Source organism: Rosa chinensis, chromosome 2 (genome assembly GCF_002994745.2).
Source record: "Rosa chinensis cultivar Old Blush chromosome 2, RchiOBHm-V2, whole genome shotgun sequence".
NCBI lineage: Eukaryota > Viridiplantae > Streptophyta > Magnoliopsida > Rosales > Rosaceae > Rosa > Rosa chinensis.
Window position 1 is genome coordinate 72083209 of NC_037089.1, and position 8646 is coordinate 72091854.

General features: G+C 38.3%; 1 long non-coding RNA gene across 1 annotated transcript; it reads right to left on the reverse strand.

Moving 5' to 3' along the window:
* Positions 1 to 2739: 2739 nt before the first annotated feature.
* Positions 2740 to 3270, reverse strand: LOC112186440. Its single transcript, XR_002930791.1, has 3 exons — positions 3085 to 3270; positions 2923 to 3000; positions 2740 to 2786 (listed from the first exon to the last, which is right to left on the reverse strand). It is a non-coding gene; the product is annotated as an uncharacterized LOC112186440 (long non-coding RNA).
* Positions 3271 to 8646: the final 5376 nt, after the last annotated feature.

Consider the following 8646-nt stretch of genomic DNA (forward strand, 5'->3'; position numbering starts at 1 on the left):
GGAATCGCCGGAAATCAAAGGGAGAAGGAAAATGGCCGAACCGGAGAAGAGAGAGCTCGGGGGAGAGGAGAGAGAAAGAGGAAGGGTGGGTTTCCGGAAATGGAAACCTACCATGGGTAACTTTCTGTTTTAATCAAAAATTACCATGAACAGTAACTTCACATTTTTGGCCATAACTCTCGTATACTAAGTCCGATTTTTACGTACCACATATGCACGCGCTCGGTTTAACGTCCCCTACAACTTTCATGAAGAACATTTCCTCAAATTTTGACCCGAAAAAAAAGTCAACTTTTAGGGCCACTAAAATATCCATAAAGGTTAAACATTGAAAAAATTTAACAATTACCGTCCAAAAGAAAGTAAATCGTTAATTCTAGGTTCGGGACGTAACAATGAATCAATTGTGATGGTCCAGCCATCGTAGTCACAGAAGATCGACTAGGCATTATCCATAAAAATAGTTGCCTATGTCGCAATATAGTATGTGTGGTGCCACTATCAACAAGGTATTCCAACTTTCCAGGAAACATACTGAAAAATAATAAAGTTCGGAATTAAAATATGTCCATGACATTGAATAATAATACGATATTTTATTAATAAAGATAGCCAATGATTACATCAAAGGTCCCAAAAAGTCTAATCCAAAATAAAATCAAACTAAGACACACACTCTATCCGTTTGGTAACTCCAATCACATATGACCAGGAAAGTAGAGAGAGATGTTGGTGAAGCAAGGCTTTCTTAAGTACCATTAATCTCAATGACTTTCCTAGACATCATATTTCATTGGGTGCACCACATAAGAAAGAGTTTAATACAATTGTCATTTATTGACTAAGGCATATTACCATTATAAAAATTCTTGGAAAATAAAAAGACTATTCTAATCAAAGTCTGCAGCATTCTTGTGCACTTCACGTTCAGCTTTGAAGTCCTCTATGGTGAGATTGACATCTCCACCATCTTCTTCTTCTTCTTCTTCTTTTTCTGCAAGGTACACTTCTTGCTCCCTCAGGTCCCTGTATGCCTGTATCTTGAAGCTAGCTAGTTGCTCACTTGCCTTGCATTGCTTGAACCAATGCTCACTTGATACACATCGATGACACATGTCATTGTGGTTGCCTCCTTTTAATTGAGGTGTACGTTGTGGGCGTTCCCTAGGAGGGTTGGGACCACCACCACGACCCATGGCGCCTCCACCATGACCCATGGCGCCACCACCACGACCACCTCTCTCACGTGTGGCATTGCCACCACGTGTATTTGCACTAAACCTATAGTTTTCTTCCTTGTTAGGGCGGTTATATGGACTCATACATCCCTCATATCCCCTATACTTAGGGTTCCGCTCCTTGCGCCCTCTTTTGGGTGTATTATAATTCGCCTCATGAACACTCTTAGTTCCAATGGGTCTTGAATTATAATTCCTCAAGAGTATGTTATCATGTTTCTCAGCTACAGATATGAGATTGATAAGCTGATGAAACCTCGTGATCCGTCCAGCATTGACTTCAGTGCAGTATTGCTTTGATACCACAATTGCTAAAACGAGGAAGGTGGAGAGAGTTTTCTCAATTAGCTCTTACTCTGTGACAGGTTGTCCACAAAACCTCAACATGGACTATAGGTGAAGAGCTTCTGAATTCACTACACCAAAAATGGTCTTTTACCGCCCACAATGTGTGCCGTAAAAGGGTATTTACGGCGTAAAAAAGCAGGCTGTAAATGCCCGAGCCGTAAAAGACATACCTCATTTACGGCACACTAAAATGCGCCGTTAAAGTGCATCCAAGAACGCCGTCAAAGTAATATCACAAATGTCACTCACGTTATTTACGGCACACTCTGCACGCCGTAAAAGACTTTCTTTTTAAGGCGTATAATGTGTGCCGTGAAAGAGCTATTGAGATCCTATTTAAGGCGTACTTTGCACGCCGTAAATAAGGTTTCAAAAACAAAAAAAATTTTAGGTGTACCAATTTCACATTAGTATCACCACTGATCACTCATGAATCCATGACAAATTAAATGAATGAGAAACAATTTAATCAAATTATAATTAATTTCTTTTACAAAATGCATGACAATATTTGCATGAAAATGTATAAGTAGCAGATCACATTATATCAAACTTCAACTCTACAACTTAAACCCACATAATCTGAAAATATATACCAAATCATCTAATTCTCTTTGCTGCTCAATCACCTAATATACAAGGGCAACGACACTAGCAACTACCCCATCAGGAACTCGCAGATACTTAGTAGTATTTCCATGGATGTAGCACTCACGCATCCTCCAAAACCTGTCTCCATCCTACACAGTATTGGAACTACATGTATGAAAAAAATTTGTATTCCCAATTAATGCAGTAAATTTGTAGAAGAGACCAAGCATGTTGAGAACATGAGACAAAATAAGAAACTGCATCGTATTAGGATCGTAGAGCACATGAGAACCAAGTTGATTAGGTTTCAAAACTAGAACGAGAGTAACCATCCTAACCATCCTCGTGTGGCCTATGTTTCAAGGATAATATGTGCCATAAGTATACTAACATGAGCAAAATATCGTTTTGTTTTTAAGGTTTACCAAAGCTCATTAACAAGGATTAGCTTGAATAGAAAAGGGGTGGTCACTTGCAAAAGAATTTCAGGAAATGTTGAAGTTAGAAAATGTTCAAGGCAGGTCGGGTACATACACAGACCACATAATGAAGATTATATCCTACCAGACTAAGTGCAGTGGTTCCAAGCAGCAGCAGATATAATTTCCCCTGAAAACTGTCAAAGTTTCATAAATATCTTACATATATGCTACAAGGTAGATGTTTAAGAGATTTAGAAGTACTGTGGCCATAAGTTATTTAGGAGGACATCAATTATTTCGGAAACTCCAATGGTAGCACTAACCTCGACTAGATGGAGATTAGAGGCACGACTTAAAAGAACAAAAGCAAATTCGCCTATCTGTGCTAGAGATATTCCAACCTATACAAATACACAATCCAACACCTGTCAATAACTGAATTACTAGAAAGAAGCAATATCAATGCAACTGGAAATCCAACTTACTAGGAATGATGTTTTGTTGTTGTATCCAAATCCCTTGACAACCATGGTTATAATAATTGTTTTTATGATGATAACTAAGATGACAGACGCGAGAAATATATCAACATGATTCCAGAGAAACTGAACATGAATCAGCATCCCAATGCTGGCAAGGAAAAGGGCAGCAAAAAGGTTGCGAATGGGTTCAATCTGCAAAATTAATAGGCTTGAGCACTTTCAAACAATGAAACAAAGTGGCAGAATGCAGTAACATTTAAGTGATTTAACAATAGTGGTAGAAGAATGCATTAAGATAAAAATATTGGCAAAATGCATCTGAAACTAAAGTACTATAAGATGGCAGAATGCATCTCTATTCTCCAACTAAAATGCATCTCTATGAAGACTGATTCTGACCTTAACAGAACAATCTGTCGATTCTGTCCTTTATAGAACAAAACTCTAACAGAGCATATTAGCATTCCAAAACTTCCATATTCACTTATAGGCTATTAGCATTATCGCAACAACAGATGTGGTCAACTCAACAAGTCAACAATTATCATATGAGCAAGCCAACTCAACAACTCCAGCAGAACAAAAGTTTGCAGCTTAATGATAGCATATGAACAAGTTTCCAACTTTCCATATTCAACTCAACAATTATCAAATTGATTATCCATTGACTGCAATTGACTGCAATTGATTATCAGTTTATCACTTATCAGAACAAGAAGATGAATAATTCCCAGAATTGATTATCAAAGTTTCCAACTTTCCATATTCAACTCAACAATTATCAAATTGATTATCAATTTATCACTTATCAGAACAAGAAGATGAATAATTCCCAGAATTGATTAGCAAACTGACAAATTCCAATTTTCTAATTCAAGCAAAGATGAATAATTCCCAGAAACCCAGATTATCAATTTCTCAAAACAAGAAGATTGGAAGAATAGAACTTACGTTAACTCGTTAAGATGTAAGGCTGGAGGCTGACGAAGGAGCTTTGGGGAGGAGGGGCGCGGTGGGGACAGACAGAGAGAGAGAGAGCGACAGCGATGTGAGATAGCAACGGCGAAGAACTGATCAGTGACGACGATGTGAGATGCCGACGGCCAAGGCTTGATCAGCGACGGCGAAGTGGGATTGACAGTGAGTTAGTGACGAAGTGAGATAGCGAATTGAAGACTGATCCCGTTTTGGGGCTTTAGGTTTCGCGGAAATCTATATATCCACGACATCTCGATGAGAGGAGTAGAGAACGTGGTGGTGGTGGTGGGAGATACGCGGCCGGCGACTCGGAGGTGGAGCAAATCCAGTGAACGGCGACTTGGCGGTGGGAAGAGACGTGGAAGGAAGAGATGGCGAATATTGAGGTCTGTGTCAGGGAGAGAGAGAAGTTTTTGTGTTATGAAATGAAAAAAATAAACATGAAATGTGTAGAGGGAAACGATGGAGGGAAATAAAAACTTTGGTGAAAATTTTTGTGTCTTTTACTTTTACGGCACACATCAATGCATGCCATAAAAGACCATATTAAAAAAGGCATTAACAGCGCACTATGCATGTCATAAAAGACCAAATAAAAAATGACATTAACGGCGTGCATTAGATGCACGCCGTAAAAGACCATATCAGAAAGGGTATTAACGGCCTGCGTGAAAATGCGCCGTAAATGTGTGTCTATTACGGCACGCATTAGATGCACGCCGTAAAAGACCATATCAGAAAGGGTATTAACGGCCTGCGTGAAAATGCGCCGTAAATGTGTGCCTATTACGGCACGCATTAATGCACGCCGTAAAATGTGCGCGGTAAAAGAGTCATTTTCTTGTAGTGATTATATTCAGCAACAGACTTGAAACCAGCAAAGCTCAGATTGTTCCATTGAACCTTCAAGTTAGGGAGAGAGAATCTTGGACATTGCCAAAGCGCTCTTCTAGCGCTACCCACAGCTCTCTTGCATCCTTGATCGACATATACTCCAATCTGAGTGTCTTGTCCATATAGCGTCGCATCAAGATAACTGCTTGAGCATGCTTTGTAGGTGTTCTCACGAACACACGATCCAGGTTAGGTGCCTGGATTATAGGTAATATTCCCTTTGAAGTGAGGTGGTTCTCAACATCGGTTACCAACTGTGGTAATCCGAGCTTGTTGAGTCAAGCATGGAAAAATTGAGTCTAGGTTCATTCGACATCCTGAAAATAAGAAGAGAATATATATTAGTTTCGGAGCTAAACTACCACTAAAACTAAAATAATAAGATTTCCGAGATATGCTACCAACAAAACAATTTCCAATAATATCTTTTGGATTAGACCAAACAATAATATTTTAATATGGCCACAATTTGATGCTTACGGACACTCTTAGTCCAAGCATTATGAACACTCTTAGTTCATTAAGCGTGAATCCCCACAATTCTGCTTTATTAAATAATCGAACCCATATTCGTATATTGAAAATCCTGTAGAAAATAAAGCAATTTAAAAGACAAGAAAGCTGGAGCTTTAATCTTTAAAACTTACTTGTTGAAATTCGTAGCAGATTCCCTTCTGAACAGCTCCCACTTCGAATGGTGTACAGATAGTAAAACGACTCCAATAGGGCTGAAATTTGGAGGTCAGATAGACGAGGCAGAGATGAACAACTTTGATGAAGGAAGGATTTTGATCTGAGATCCTGATCAAGACGTTTCAGGGCGTGCAAAAATGCTGATCTGTACAGGAATGAGCGTGCTACTGTGCTGCAGGGGCAGCAGGCGTGCGAAGATGCTGCAGGGGCAGTAGGATGCACACGGGTGCTCAAGGGCTGCAGGAGCAGTACACGGTATGGCTAGCAAGGGTTAGGAGCTTGCGGCAGATTTTTGGGAAAGAAATTTCGGGTGTTAGGGTTTTTTTTTTCCTGGCTAGGGCTTGGGTTAGAGTATCGTGCTGATAACGTGTTGTAGAGAATTGGAAAAATGTATTGTATTCATCTCACCATGAGGTTTATATAGGGTTACATCATGTATACAAAAGGCAATACATAATAGCTATACTAATCAATCGCACATTATAAGTATGTCAATCGCATACATTAAGCAATACCTATTGCATGAATAGTCATTATCATTCATAACAAAATACAAAAAGAAAAAAATTAAAGAAGCGGATAACAACCGAAGGGAATTCGCTAATCGCACATGCATTGCACGGGTATAAGACCAGTTGGCTTAACATCAAGATTCAGTATAATTACTAAGACCATTACTCACAATTACTGCTTAAACCTTTCAAAACGATAACCTACATAACCTAAGAATGTGAATGACAAGAGCCATCACATTACATCTTATTATTCATGAGTTAGAGACTTTTAGGCTTCTAATCAAGTTAATAAGCATACTATATATATTTACTTTACCCTAACATATTTTGAAAAGCTATATAAGTATCTTAATCTTTCTCGTTTCCATCATCCACAATAATAATCTCTGGTGTGGGAGCGTATGCGCGGATAGCTCAATTTGCACCACCTCAAGTCTAGGGAGAGCAAGTAGTTAAAGAAACATTGACAAAATCTCAATTAATTTCATCGCTCAATTTGGACGGAGAGGAGGAACTGATTCCAATTTGGTGACCGGATACATATCGGAAATTTGCACCATATGCTCAAGTCAAGTCTACTAAGGGCTAAAAGTCAAGTTTAACTTTTCAAATCATTTCCATGGGTTCCGATGACTCTTGAGTCTCTCCAAAAAATTATTTCTTGTTAGTTCCAGAAGGACCAAGATAAGCCATTCAACCATACAATACATTAGTCGTTCATCCATATTGAATAGGAAACCTGGACATACAATTTATGAGGCCCATGCCAATTAAGCAACGGATAAGTCAATACCTAGTTCTATGTTTTTTTTTTTAATATCCGACTTCGAATGCAAACATTATTGAAGCTCTATCGAGGTTCTGGCAAAGTAATAGTAACAACATTGTTAGAATAAGTGGTAACATGACTTGAATTCCTACGTGTTGAAAAACTAGGTTCTTTGGAGGGTGGAAGTGATGTAGCTTCATCGACCTCGAGCATATGAATCACCGATGACATGGTTGGTCGATCAGCTGGAGCTTCTTGAACACAAAAGCCCGACATGGATACACCTCAAAGTTTCATGAATCGGACATGTTTCCCTTACTGATGCGTCAATTATCTCCACTCCTCTACCTTATTTCCATAATTCCCATACCTAAGATTTGCGTACATATAATCCCATTAATCTTCCTCTTGCATTCTGATTCACCTTATGTTTAAAAATTGCATAAGTAATATGCAAGGCTTGAAAACAATGTAGAAACAAACAAGTAATTTGTAGTACTTACTCATTGAGCAAGTGTTAGTGAATTTTCAAAATAATAAAATGAAGCATTCTTCTTTCCACTTATAATCTCTAACAACAATATTCCAAAACTAAATACATCCAACTTCTCAGAGAAATGACCATAGAGTGCATATTCAGGAGACATGTAGCCGCTGCAAGAATAGTATAGGAATGAGCATCAATATTGTTTTTAAATGTTTAAATGATAGAAAATCATGGGCTATATATACTTACTATGTCCCAACAACCTTGTTGGTATTTGCTTCAATTTGATTTATGTCAAAAATTCTCGCCATTCCAAAGTCAGACACTTTGGGGTTCATTGTTCCATCCAACAGAAAATTACTTGCTTTTAGATCTCTATGAATAATTTTCAATCTAGAGTACTTGTGGATATATAGTACTCCTTGAGCAATACCTTGTATAATTCGAAAGCATGTACGTATCCCAATCTAACCTTGTCTTTTCAAAAGGATCTAATTGGACATATCATAAAGAAGAAGAAGAAACAGAATTAGAATTGCATTCATACAAAAAGTTGTACAAGATAGGAAAAAAGAACAAAATAATTAGCAAAATTCAAACTTGATGTCACATTGTCAAAAACTTAATCTTTTAAGTCATAAGCATACATACCAAACAACAAATTTGTCCAAACTTCGATTAGACATGTACTCATAGATCAATATCATTTCATCTTCTTCAATACAGCAATAGCCATACAAGATTGGTATGCTGGAGTTTGGCTATAAGTTTCAACTCATTCTTGAACTCATGATGTCCTTGCCCAAAGTTCTTCAATATCCTCTTTATGGCCACTTCCTAATTTTCTGGCAAAAATTCACTCATTAGACAATCAGTGCTCACTTATTATAAGCAAGCCTATAACTATGACAAATCTAGGTCACAGTAAATAGGCATAGTTCAACAAAAAACTAAATTCACTCCTTGCCATCCAAACTAGCGATAGGAGGTTTGGTCGAGTCCATCCTCCTGGATCCCATATACCAAACCCCATGGAAATAGATCCCAACAGTTTGGTCCACACAAAGGCCCAAGTCCACAAAGTATTCTGATTTGTGTTGGGCACCCAAAGCCCATTCAGTTTCAAGATCCAGCAGGATTTGGACCACCAAGTTAACTTGGGCCGAACAAGTAATCTAGGCACCCAACCCGATTTGGGTCACCCAATCCAATTGGGTCCCCAAGATGAT